Raw genomic sequence first — 15,007 nt, 5'->3', positions numbered from 1 at the left:
ACATGTAGTGATGCCTTGTGCAAATATAAGAACCATATGTACTTCAGGAACGAAGGTATAAGGTATTTACTGACTATTTCAGAATCTACTTATCTGTTTCGAAATAAATAAATTAAATCGAGTTTCGACACTACGAGAGACCGAAAAGTTTTGCTTGTGGTCTCTAATACTTAGGCTTGTCATTGCATCCTGTCTCAGCGACCATCACTTCCCTTGATAATAGTGGAAACTTTGCAGCTCTGCGTAACAATTAAATAATAAGTTTTTAAACGCATTTTTAGCTAAAAATCACCGTAGTTGTGGTAGTAGAAAGTAATATTGTTCTGTTTGGAAAAGAAGAGTTAAATACTTTATTTAGATGGTTATAAAAGCTTATTGTAACACTTTGGTCATTATTTTACGCGCTCCTTGTGAATATTTGGTAGGTAGCAACAGATCAACAACATACACACCATCCATATCTAACTTCGTCGCTAATGGTCTCTAAGCCGACAGGCAGTTAAACTCTGTAATTATTTTCCCCTCCCCATTCGCAGCTCACAAACTATTCCACTTACACGAATGTCTGTTTCTATTATCGGAATAATAATTTTGTTGTCGACTCCATCGCAAGTGCCTCTAATGATAGGTGCCGAATCAACGTGTGAATTACAGCGTTCGGATCCACACGTTGAGAACTCTACGACGGAGGTAGGAGTAATTCATGAACTTCGGCCGCAGTCTTAGACGTGTGACTAGTTTTCAGGCATGCAGCTGTATGATCGTTAATTGCAGTAACCGATAGAAATATTGATCGCGCAAGGTTTACTGGCGCAGTGATCTGTTACCTTTAGAAGTGCATTTGCCATTTGTAGAAAACTCTGAAATATTTAGTCTAAGGAAAAGTACTCTCTCATATCGTTACCAGAAGAAATATACGAGCATATAAGACATATTCACAGAACTAATTTATCACGAAGCATTACATCTCAGAAAGTGGCTACATCTTGTGACGCAGAAAATATCTGCACAATCATTCAGTTTGTAATGGCCTGAACCTGACCAAATATTTGTGTGTTACATTACCAAACACCAGTGACGGTTTTCGCTCAGTGGTAGATACTTCCCTTTTATACGTTGACAAGTCATGTGTTTCGAATTAAACTGAGACTTACTTCTTGGCTGTCACAAGTCCTCAACGACGCCTCGGACGCCCTATACCAACTCTAAATTTTCAGTCTAGCAGTGGGAACCAAATCCTCATCTGAGGATAGGAATCTGTTAAATTCGAATTTTTTTCACGCTTTAATTTCTTATCTGTTGATGTGACAGACGTTAGAAGCAGCGATTTTTCAAGTATGATACTGATACACAATGTGTTTTGTGGAAAGAGTCTTCGCATGTTTCGTCAAGCCTTAAGCCGTCGGCACACGGACCGTGCATGCGAACGTTGAGCGTTGAGCGTTGAGCGTGCCTAGTTTCTGACGTCATAGCGTGGAATAGCACGTTCAGGAGTCTTTCCGAACGTGCAGAGCAATATCTGACATGTCAGATATTGAGCGTGCGTCTGAGCGTTGACCAATGACATGGCATAATGCCACCTACGTCACACGCACGCCGTCTCCCTTCAGTACAGTTGGCATTCATTTCAAGCCTATATGTTTATATGCCGTTTCTGAGAACCAGCAAACTGAGAATCACTGGAAAACCCGTTGTTAACTGTGTGATTCGTTCCAATAAAATAATGAGAAACATCATATTCGTGGCAAAAGAATTATTGTAACTTGCATATTATGAGAGTAGGCTATTTGAAGGCAGCAAAACGCAATGTTCTTGGTACAATTAGTTTTAATTAAATTTCAATTAGTGACATATCTACGATTAAGGTTTTCAGCAGGGGCTAACATAATCTGATTAGTTAGAAGGAGCGTCTCGTTAGTTTAGCGTAATGAGTAGCGGCACTGTAAAATCGTTTATTGGGGCGGTGGTTCGCGTCTTGACAACCCCAAATATTTTTTCCTAACATTCGCGTTTTTATTAGGTTCTGATACTTTATTATTAGTTTAATATGAGCATATACTATAATATTTGATGTTATGTAAATATAAGTTCACCTTTTTTTGAGGTGTGACTTTGTTCGATTGGCTTAATCTACAGAACAGCTTTCGCTACTTGTATAAAAATATTTTGCTCCTTTTTCTTTTACGGTTCGTAATTCACATGTTGCAAAGATTGTGCTACTGGGTAGGAACAGTGATCAAGTAAGACTGGCCTTCGGATTTTACTAAAATGTGGAAATGATGAAATAATTTTTATGCGGAGAAGTATTCCAAATTTGTACCGCACTGTTTGTTTTGGAACGTTTATAAGTCTGTGTCCTTATTGATTGGACATGGTAGTTTCCTTTTCGTGGACGACGGAGGAAATGTGCGTTTTAATAGAGCTAACGAGGGAATTTTACGCGCGCCCGTTGAGTAAACAGTGTGATTTACGAACTAGAAACATCCCTCAACTGCCGCTGGAGTGCGTTGCTTTTGCGTATATCACGATGGGGCCCACGTACCGTGTGCACAAGTCGCACCGTTCCTGAGCGCTCAGCAGCACGTTGAACTTGGCACGCTCAACGTTAACGTTCGACAGCACGGTCCGTGTGCCGACGGCTTTACACTTCTGTACTACCTAATTTTGCTGTCAGTACTTAATAATCACACTCTGTCTAAATTGAAATTGGTCTTTCAGAAAGCATTGGGCGTTTTTAGGTATTTGCTGCTGACATACACATAGTCTGCTACCTTAAATAATAAAAGATATCTCAATATTTAAAATAAATGCTTATTTATATTTTATATATTTTTTTACATTCAGTTAAATCATTTACCTTTTCTTCTATGAACAACTAGTCTGATATTTAAAAATATATTACTACTTATTTACTAAACTTTCTAAATACGACTTATCTTTGCTACTTACTTTTTGTCTTCAAATTTCACTGCTACTTATATCTCCGGATATGTACCAGTACATTTATTAGTAACCATTATCTTTATTTGCTTTCAGCTGATTCGTGGACATAAGTTTTTTAGCCTTAAGAAAGTTTATTATATTCGAACTGAGAATATTTGAGGGACCCTGCAGCAAACAGAAGTTAGGGATATTGGTCCGTAATTTTGCGGGACCATTCTTTGCCTTTCTTGTATACTAGAGTCGCCTTCGCTTTTTTCCAGTCGCTTGGGCCTTTGTACTGGGCGAGAGATTCACGATAAATCAAACTAGGTAAGGGGCCAGTGCCGTAGAATACTCTTTTTAAAATCTAACTTGAATACCATCCGTACCTGATAATTTATTTAATCTGACTGACAATATTTGTGACCAAAAGTCAGCTTTTTAATTAATCCGAAACCGAATACGGCTTTTTAATACTGAGGAAGGGAAGAATTATTGTACTCTTACGTGATGTGTTTCGATTTTATAACTGCGCTTTTCCCACCTACTATTGTCAGAAATAGCTTGCGTTCACCAACACTGTCAGAAAGCTTTTGGAACAGCGAAGACTTTGGTCAGGTCAAAGAGTCCAAACTTTGCTGTTTTATACATTTGATTCAGCATAATTATTGACTACTTCAATGCCACAGACATTTTGCATTCTCTTACTTTTCTCTTTATAGTACCATACGGGCTGGGTGTCATGTGATTCGTGATGTACTCGAGTCCGTAGAAAGGATTTAAGCTGCGCCGCCGCGAGTGTCCCATCATTTTCATTGCTCGTAGAACTGACCGCAGCAACATTTCACTGTGGACAGTCTGAGGGACCGCAGAACCTTTAACACCTGGTGCTTCACAGCTTTTATATTTCACCACACAAATTATCTCATATGTTTATGTCGCGAACTTCACCTAAATTTCGTTGCAATTTCAGGATATGTCTTTTGGCGACCGAAAGCCGTTGGTTGAGAATCCTGCTGGCTTTCTGCATTCCGTTTCCATTTATTTATTTAATTTCCTGTGAAGACTCAGTTCTGACACTCTTCTTCTTCTTTCGAGGTAAACGTCCCCTCTTGGATGATTTTCCAGCCCATTTATTGTTTCTTGTGCTGTTTTTCGTAGCGTGAAATACTGTATATTCTATTCAACTCTAGCATGATTATTTCACCAATAGATAAAATTTCAGTTTCTAGTAATAATGAATTCTGTGAAAGGCCATTCGTTTTGTTGAGTCACCAGTGATTAATTTAACGCCTAAACGATGTGGTTTGTGATATGCAATAAAACACTCAGTTTCATTGTCATAGAAGAGTACATTTATCTGTTCATTTGATAACTGAGCCTGTCTGCATCAATAATTAGATTAAAACCGGTGCCGGCCGGAGTGGCCGTGCGGTTCTAGGCGCTACAGTCTGGAACCGAGCGACCGCTACGGTCACAGGTTCGAATCCTGCCTCGGGCATGGATGTGTGTGACGTCCTTAGGTTAGTTAGGTTTAATTAGTTGTAAGTTCTAGGCGACTGATGACCTCAGAAGTTAAGTCGGATAGCGCTCACAGCCATTTGAACCATTTGAACTATTAAAACCGGCGTAATTAATTCCGTTCTCCTCAAACAGCGATTGTACTACTTATTTTGTGAAATTGTGTTTCAAGAAATACACAAAGTTTTCTATACTTTACCGAAGGACTGCTAATCTATCACAGATGAATCAGTTACATCAATAAAAATTAAGTATTCTGCACGAATATTGGTCATAAGCCACACACATATGTTTTCATTGGTTAATAGCAGCACGCACCTCATTTTACCATCAAAAGTCGAAAACTCTGACGCCGTAACCTGCAGCTTCTTATGCTTTTGTACTGCGCCCCTACGGAGAGTTAGCGCCCAAGCGGATATAGGTCTGAAATGAGTTCGCCATGACTTTGCGTTTGGACGGTTGCTTCCGAGGTGAGAGGGAGCTGTAGATAAGAAGTGATTGAGTTCCTCAAGAGTTCTACTATCGAGCCAAACAATCTTCGTTTAACAGCTTCCGCTGCTTTTAGGAGATAAGTGACAAGGAATTTATGAGAGTTATCCCTTGGTGGTGCCAATTTTTACAGTGGTAACCTGCACCTGCACATCTTTCTCCAATAATAATTTTCGGTGAAGAATACCTCGTTTGTTTCTCATACTGTAGACTCAAACAAATGTAAATTACACGAAATGACTAATTTTGGTCTCTGGTAACTGAATTATAATCAGAATCCAATTCTGACAGAGACTACTAAAGATGGTTCACAATGTTCTAAGCCTGTCAAATTAAATAAGCTTATTGCACTTTAAAAATGTAACTATATAAAACATTGTTATCTTCACCCGTTTATAAACTTATTTGTCCCTAAATTGTTATGAATGTCTCTGTTGATATTAAATACAGATATTATTCTCTCATTTTCTTTAATTCTTAGCACACAGCAGCTCGACGATAATGTCCTTGCATAGAATCATGAAATCTGTTATTTTTCTAATGACAGAACACAGCAATCAGTCGTCCGTTTCATTCAGGTTTCATTAGACATCTTGCCCGCATCTCGTGGTCGTGCGGTAGCGTTCTCGCTTCCCACGCCCGGGTTCCCGGGTTCGATTCCCGGCGGGGTCAGGGATTTCCTCTGCCTCGTGATGGCTGGGTGTTGTGTGCTGTCCTTAGGTTAGTTAGGTTTAAGTAGTTCTAAGTTCTAGGGGACTTATGACCACAGCAGTTGAGTCCCATAGTGCTCAGAGCAAGTTTTCATTAGACAAATCTAGATTTCGGCTAGTGCCTATCCATTATCAGTGCACTATTTCATGGTATCAATGCATCTCCTACTACGTCAGTCCCCTATTGCTCGGGCTGCTGTCACAGTTGGTTCAAATGTAAAAAATGTTCGTCGAGTCTTGAACGAACTGTGACAAAAGCCCGAACAACAGGGGACTGACGTACTAGGACATGCATTGATACCGTGAAATAGTGCATTGATAATAGCTAGGCACTAGCCGAAATCTAGATTTGCTTAAAGAAACCTGAAAGATACGGACGACTGATTGCTGTGCTCTATCATTTGAAAGCCATATCACAGTCGTTGAGTAAACGCACATTCCTAATGGAAGGTAACTTGAATCTATTATTTGTTAACGGCGATTTAATAAATTATGTTAGATTTTTAAAAGAATAAATTAAATTAGAGTAACTTCTTAGTACGTATATTTCTTCGAAAGCTACACTGGAGATCTATTTGTAAGCATTTTTCAACGTTCGCCTGAATATATCAGGGTTCAATATATGTTCCTAATCGAGCGTTTATACTGGATCATCATTTCACTTAAGGCCGCTACATGATATAAGCACTACATTTTCTGTGTTTCTGATGCTAGTTTGCGTTGCAACACTGATGCGAACAACCATGTATAAAGACATACAGACACTCTAAAAAAAGAAGCATCCGAAGATTTCTCCACAGGGTTCGAAAAGGATGTAGAGAATAATTTTGTGGTTGAAGGCTTTATTAATACATACTCTTATTTCAACTGTAGAGGTTGGGGTGACTGATCTCTATGATGGGTGGTGGAGATGGGCTAGCGTTGCGCTCAACCAAAACTACGATTCGGTAGTTCTGGTACACTACATAAATGACGTAGTAAATGGTAGCGTTACTGGTAGTATTGGTAGAATTGGTAGGGAAACAAACATAAATGAATGTGTAAGAGAGAGACTAGAATCTGACTTATCTTCGGTTTTTTCTTTGTTTTGCACGTATTTAGAACCGCACATCATTCAGTGTTAGTCCATTGTGTGTTTTATATCATTACAGAATATAAATTGCATTTTATAACTAATGAGAATTAGTTTATCGTGTAACTTCTGCACTTTTGGTGCAAGTACAGTCTACATGCACAAATATATGTATATTTTGTACTCAGTAGAACATTCTTCATCATGATCAAAGGCAAAAATTTCCTGCTGTTATTGATAAATATGAATGTTGTTTACGAATAACAAAACGTGCTTTATATAAGCTGAACGAAATAATGAAGTGATGTTTAATATATTTTTGTTTTGTTTAGGAAATTGCGTTTTGTTTTTGGATCTGTATTGTTTTCTTTATTTTTACTACAACATCCCTCTGTTCCACGTCACAAATCAACAGTTTTCGAGTAAAACATTGAGAATTTCAATTTTGGTTTAAATAGTGTTTACATTTAGACAATAGATATGAGGATAACTACGTAGAACAAAAATGTTCAATAGGTTGGCTAGCTCCTTACACAACCCCACTGAGTTTGTAGACGGTTCACCGACTCCGGTTTTTAGAGAAACCTAGTAAAATACTCATCGCATACGCAAATAAAGCGATAGTTTGGATCGTAGACTGTCAGCTTGTGGATGCAGTACGTAGCGGTAGCAGCTTGTTGACCCATATCTTAACGATATCTTGCGTAATCTTCCCTCCGTAGCTGGCTATAGATGGTGACTGGTACAGGGTGACATTTATTGAACTATGTGAAATAAAATCGTCATAACTTCTGAACGGTTTGCGTTAGGGCATTCAAACTGCACGGTTTGCCGCGGGGCATGAGGGGAGTAAGTATACGGTGAATGGTTTGGTTTAGCGACAAAGCCCACTTTCATGGGGATGGATTCGTCAATAAGCAAAATTAGCGCATTTGGTTGACTGAGAATCCTCTTTTCGCGATCGAGAAGTCTCTTCACCCTCAACGGGTGACCGTGTGCTGTGCAATGTCCAGTCACGGAATAATCGGTGTGATATTCGTTGATGGCACAGTGATTAACAAACGGTACGTGAAGGTTTAGAAAGATGGTTTCATCCCCATTATCCAACGTGACCCTGATTTCGACAAGATGTGGTTCACGCAAGACCGAGTTCGACCCCATCGAAGCAGGGGAATGTCTGATGTCCTGGAGGAGCATTTTGGGGACCGTATTCTGGCTCTGGGATACCCAGAGGCCACTGGCATGGGCCTCGATTAATCGCCATATTATCCGGGTCTGAACACATGCGACTCCTTTTTGTGGGTCTATATTAAAGACAAGGTATACAGCAGTAACCCCAAAACCATTGCTGAACTGAAAGCTGCCATTCAGGCGCTCATCGAAAGGATCGATGTTCCGACACTTCACAGGGTCATGCAGATTTCGCTATTCGTCTGCGCCACATTATCGCCAATGATGGCAGGCACGTCGAACATCTCATAACCTAGATACGAATATCTGTAGTAACGGTTACATGTTGAATAAAGTGTGTGCACACCCAAGTTTGTAGCTAATTTACGTTTTTCCATATAGTTCAGTAATTGTCACCCTGTATTACCTGTCTAAAATCGGTATTATATGCGAGCTTGGTCCGTCGTTGTTTCTGAAATGGTAGCACTTGTCTCCCCTGCGACAACAGAACCAGGGCGTAAGGCATGGCCTTTCGACAACCGTGACGTCACTGCCTGTCTGTCTTTCCGTCGTGTCAACGATTTCACAGCCCTGGCTATGCCGTGATAGTGTAGCAATATCGCCTTTCAGGAGCCCTGGACGGTGACTTCTGTGGTGTCAGCATTATCTGCATACTGCTTCTTACGCAAGAACACCTAAGTGCCTCTGTTACTGAGGTTTCGTCCGTCACCCTTGCTATGACGTCTCCTGCTAACTTTGTTACAATATGCGTCTGCTGCGCCGGGCAAGGCCGTGGTACCACAGAATCCAGTAGTGTGTGAGTGTGTTGGATCGTAGTACAAGAAACAGGTTTAGTAGATGTGTCTAGCACTGCTACAACCTGCTCCAGAGGTTCTAATGTACAAAAGTACTGTTAAAATGCTAGACTGATGGTAGCCAAACTAGTCTGCTTTGGAAAGGGCAAGATCCGATATATTTTTCATGGACCCAGTTCTATCAAAGACTAATTGTTGACGGACTTATATCTTCTCACCAACCTTTTTTGTTTCATTTTCATCTGCCATTAAATATGATAAATAGTATCTGAAGCCGTACTGAATTTTCAGTTTTTATAACTGTTTCTACGTGTATTATTACATAATTTTTCAAATGTGTATTTTTTATATAGAAACAAAACTGGAAGTATTCGTCATTTGATATAAGCACGATTCAGTTTTGAATGTTATGCTGGGGTTTGAAATGATATACCAGTAAGTACATGGTACGCAGCAGCTCTTTTCATATTCTCAGTTCAAGCGTTAATGATGCAATATCAAATGTCATTGTGACGGTGGCCGTTGTTTTGAATAAATGCATAATAAAGGCATTTATGCACATCTTTTGTCTTCCAAGGTGCAATGCGAACATGTTATTCCTAAAAATTAACTATTTATGATCGCAATATGTAAGCGCCAACAGAGCAAAATCTCCAATTAATAAATCACGCAGCCAATCATTTGCCAATTTTCACTTATTTTTAGACCTGACCCAGGTTTCAATATCGCTGAGTACATCTTCTACAGAAAAACAAGGCGTTGCTTCCATTTAATGACGCAAAACATATTACATCCATGACACGCTGAGGCGCCCAAGTCACATTCAGACAATACAATCAAAATCACTTAAAACTAAGATTAAAAACAGCTATGGCTATTGAAAAGAGGAACGTCAATCTGAGGAACATGGGTTAAGTTTAAAAATACGGGGGCGTGCTGAAAAGTAATGTCTCTGAATTTCTTATGTGAAAACGCAGAGTTCTTTAAATAAAATAAACTTTATTAACATTCTATATCTTTATTCTTTCTGTCTACATATTTATTTCAGAACACATTCACGCATTTCTCCCAACGAGAGACCAGTTTCTTCATATTGTCACTGAAGAATGTTTGACTTTGTTGACGGAGCCACAACCTCTACTCTGCTTCTACCGCTTCGTCACTATAAAAGTGAAGTCATCGAAGGTGATCTTTAAACTTTGCAAGCAGATGAAAATCTTTCTTTAAAGTCAGTACCGCCGTCAGACTTTTTTATTTGCAGTGTTACATTTATATGATCTTGATTTCGGCTCCAAAGTGCCATTATCAAGTGTTTTAAGTGTTATACAGTGCCTAAGATGGCATACTGTCGTATTTAAAATACACTATTAGACACATTGTCTAAGGGTCGATATTTCTGTCACAAAAATATCGACCCTTAGACAATGTGTCTAATAGTGTATTTTAAATACGCCAGTATGCCATCTGAGGCACTGTATAACACTTCAAATACTTGGTAATGGCACTTTGAAGCCGAAGTCATGATCGTGTAAATGTAACACTGCAAATAAAAAACACTCTAATGGAGGTACTGACTTTAAAGAAATACATTATGACTGTGGCCCCACATTATGAAAAATTTATCAGATGAAAATCGTATGGGGCCAAGCCGGGAGTGTATGGAGGATGGTCGAAGACAGTGAACCCAAAGAGTTGGATTGTTGCAGATGTGGCAGCGCCCTTGTATGGTCTGGCATTGCCATGCTGAAATTGAGGGTGGTCCATGTGTGGACGAACTCTTTGAATTCAAACCCCGATTACAGCACGCCGTTTCTGACGCACCGACATAGTTATGATACACACCACCATTTTACACGTTACAATTCGGAGCCCTCTAGCAGCAGAGAGGGGGGGGGGGGGTTACAAATATGTCGACACAAAGACTAATGTTACTAACTGATCGGCTTTGTACGTTATTCATTGGAAACTTACTCACACTTGCTGCTAACTAACAGCCATGTTCAAGATTGGGAGCAGGGCCTGTTAGATAAGGACTAGCCAGGGTCTTCAGACTGATTCGACAGAAAAAAAAAAAATTCAAATGGCTCTGAGCACTATGGGACTTAACAGCTAAGGTTATCAGTCCCCTAGAACTGAGAACTACTTGAACCTAACTAACCTAAGGACATCACACACATCCATGCCCGAAGCAGGATTCGAACCGTAGCGGTCGCGCGGTTCCAGACTGAAGCACCTAGAATCGCTCGGCCACTCCAGCCGGCTGATTCGACAGAAAACTGATTGGAGGGTGGTCTAAGTTCTGATAAGAAAAGTCCAACAAAGCAATGGTATGAAACTTCCTGGCAGATTAAAACTGTGTGCCCGACCGAGACTCGAACTCGGGACCTTTGCCTTTCGCGGGCAAGTGCTCTACTAACTGAGCTACCGAAGCACGACTCACGCCCAGTACTCACAGCTCTACTTCTGCCAGTACCTCGTCTCCTACCTTCCAAACTTTACAGAAGCTCTCCTGCGAACCTTGCAGAACTAGCACTCCTGAAAGAAAGGATATTGCGGAGACATGGCTTAGCCACAGCCTGGGGGATGTTTCCAGAATGAGATTTTCACTCTGCAGCGGAGTGTGCGCTGGTTCGCAGGAGAGCTTCTGTAAAGTTTGGAAGGTAGGAGACGAGGTACTGGCAGAAGTAGAGCTGTGAGTACTGGGCGTGAGTCGTGCTTCGGTAGCTCAGTTGGTAGAGCACTTGCCCGCGAAAGGCAAAGGTCCCGAGTTCGAGTCTCGGTCGGGCACACAGTTTTAATCTGCCAGGAAGTTTCATATCAGCGCACACTCCGCTGCAGAGTCAAAATCTCATTCTGGAAAGCAATGGTATGAATACCATATTATGGTTACATAGTATTAACCTGAAGCATTTCGGTGCTCTCAAATACCGCTCCGCTGTTGTTATGCGCACGAGGAGGCCAATTCACCTTCTGTGAACGAAAAACATAAAAAAATCACCAGAGTTCGCGAAATAACTAATCACAAACAACGCAGAAATGTATTAGGCGCTTTACAGGGAACTGGTGTTCTCCTCAATAAATGCGGCGAAATGTCACGTGATCGTGTGCGATGCAAGCGACGCTGTCCTGTGATGGACTCTGCACCTGCCACAAAGTAACGAATTAACTGAGTGTTGCGGAAATGTCAATAAAATAGAGAACACAGTAGACGCCCAAAAGTCAGCTGGTCTTCGATGAAAATAATTTCTTGGGGGGTGTTACATTAGACGACTTACTTTGAAGCGCAACTACATCTTTGGGGTGCTGTGAATTTTAATCACAGGATAAATCTTATAACTTCTTTTAAGATACGTTTCTAAAATAATTTCTGTGCGTTCTGAGGTCTTCTCGTCTTTTCGCCTGAATAGGTCTTAGATCATGATACGGTGTTAGCACTGAAGCATGAACGTGAAGTGTTTTGAGGACGGCAATGTGCTTTTGAATACCGACGTAGCTGTGTAAGTCCACAAAGCCTGTGAGGTTGCACGCAGACGGGCGCGCGAGCGAGATAAAATCAGTAAAGTCTGGCCGAGAGTGTTTGCTCTCTGAGGACACGCCGCTAAAGCCTCGCCTGCCGGGTACCTTCACTTCAAACATTTAACAGCTCTCTAACGATAACAAAAATGAAAACGCCTCTCCCGTTGCTTCGCGATATTTAGCTCGATCCAGGTTTTTCGCGTTCTGATAAACCGGATACCTTCAATCTGTCTTTCCTCTTTCAGCGGAAAATTTACCTTTACATTCAGAATTACAGAGTATAATAACCTCACCCCTCCACCCAGCTTTTTGACGTTAGCTGTCTCTCTTTTTAAAACGACTCGAGCATCGTCACCCGAGGCTTAGACACAGACACTAACAAGAGAACCGCGCGTACTTGTTATCACCATTTACGTCTAAATTTATGGAACCGAGCGAGGTGGTGCATTGTTAGCACACCGGACTTGCATTCGGGGAGCACGACGGTTCAAACTCGCGTCCGGCCATCCTGATGTAGGTTTTCCGTAATTTTCCTAAATGGCTTCATGGAAATGTCTGGACAGGGCCTTTGAAAGAGCACAGCCGATTTCCTTCCCCATCCTTCCCTTATCCGAGCTTGGGGTCCGCATCTATCGACCTTGTTGTCGACGGGACGTCTATTCCTCCTCCTCTTCCTCAGATTTATGGTCTATGGAGGGGTTGATCAGAAATCACAGAAGTAGGAGCTCCTAATGGACAAGCGTTTAGAAAAAAATAGCATTTTTGGATCGGGTCCGTCGAGGGATGAGCCATTTATGTAAAGGAAGGGAGGAAGACAAGATTTAACGTCCCGTCAACATTGAGGTCATTAGAGATAGAGAAGAAGCCCGGCTTGATTCCAGGATGGAGAAGGAAATTGGTCGTCTCTTTCAAAGGAACCATTACGGCATTTGCCTGGAGCGATTTAGCGAAATCACGGAAAACCTAATTATGGATGGCCGGATGCGAGTTTGAACCATCGTCGTCCGGAGTGCTAGTCCAATTCGCTAGCCACTGAATGTTATGCAGACAAGCCGTATACAAAAATTTCTTTTACTTTTGTGATGTATCTCTAAAAGGCTAACAAATTTATTCTGGTAATTTACTCGTGTGGATGATAAACATATCCACGCTTTCACCACGAGATTTTTTCAAGATTAATAAGTATTCTTTTCGTGCAGTACTAAAGTGATTCCTTCCAAAATACGCATTCGACTGCTGCAACTCTGTGTGTTTTTATCATCAGGTAAATAATTTGCTCAAAAAACTTCAAAATTGCTTTTATCTCATCGAGAGAGATAAAGAAACCACATCACGAGAAGACTGCATGAATATACATTCCATTATACATTACCATCTACCCTCGCCAATATTTGGCCAAATGATGCGATACACTTGGTTTCTGTCAACCTGTGCCATGAGAGTGAACCTTTTTTCAATGTAAACCAAGATTTTTCTTTTACAGAAATTTTAAAACAACCGTGTAATCGGAAAAAATGTGGTGTATACATCGTGTTTAAGAAACCGAGAAGTTTACTGCTTCTCTTTTCTTATGATAAATATGACACCAGCACGTAAAATAATAAAATAACCTAATTTTATGTACGAAGTTCTCATATAAGCCTTGTAATCCCTTCCCGGAAATTTATTTTAAATCCCACATTTTCCTTTATCTTTTCTTTTCATACCTTTTATGAATATATTAATATATTCAATTTTTTGTGTCATCAGTCTTGTCCTGTGAGAATTGAACATTATTTCGGTTTATTTGCAGTGTAAGTGCTGTAAAACCTGAAAATAAAAAAAAATTCCGCATACGGACTCGACCGCACGACCCTCGGATTACCGTTCTGTGCTCTTTCCGTAGTGCAAGCTGCTGCCTCAAAACTACTGTAACATAAATAGCCGATGTCACGCCGAACGGACGCCAAAAATGCTGTTTTTTCAAAACACTTGGCCATCTGGAGTTCCCAACATTGTCACTTTTATTTCTGTGCAAGCGCTGCATATACAAACATCTGGACGAAATCGGTGATGAGTAGGCGCGGTCCCCTGGTGAATCATTCTTTTCCACGCTGGCGGTAAAACTGTCCGATTCATTTCATGTCCCTTTTTTTACATCTTCTTCCAGGGTGTAAATACGTATCACATTTTAGTAGTTGTAATGTATGTGTAGAAGTCAAACTCAACTTCGCTGCACTGAAGTCCAGTCTGCATTCTGCCGCCCACGGAGTAGCAGATTGCTGAATGCTCCGGTTGCACGTGTATAACACCATTTCCGTCTTCACGTGCTCATTCCCTAAATGTCTCTGAGCACTATGGGACTTAACAGCTATGGTCATCAGTCCCCTAGAACTTACAACTACTTAAACCTAACTAACCTAAGGACAACACACAACACCCAGTCATCACGAGGCAGAGAAAATCCCTGACCCCGCCGGGAATCGAACCCGGGACCCCGTGCTCGGGAAGCGAGAACGCTACCGCGAGACCACGGGCTGCGGACCCCGTGTGCTCATTCCCTTTCATAGTAGCGCTGTACACCGTTAAGCTTAGACATTAATTTGATGTGACTGTGTCACGCAGCAGAACCAGTAATACTAATTTCGAACATTACAGTGTTCTTTTTCCTGCTCATCTGCATTAACTTACATCTCTCTAAATCTAGATTAACCTGCCATTCATGACACCAAATAGAAATTGTACCACAAACAATCGTAGATGGAATGTCAGATCATTTATGTCTATAGAGATGAACACTGTCTGGTAAAATA

This window comes from Schistocerca cancellata, chromosome 4, assembly GCF_023864275.1.
Source record: "Schistocerca cancellata isolate TAMUIC-IGC-003103 chromosome 4, iqSchCanc2.1, whole genome shotgun sequence".
Classification (NCBI taxonomy): Eukaryota; Metazoa; Arthropoda; class Insecta; order Orthoptera; family Acrididae; genus Schistocerca; species Schistocerca cancellata.
Note: the sequence above shows the minus strand (reverse complement) of the source record.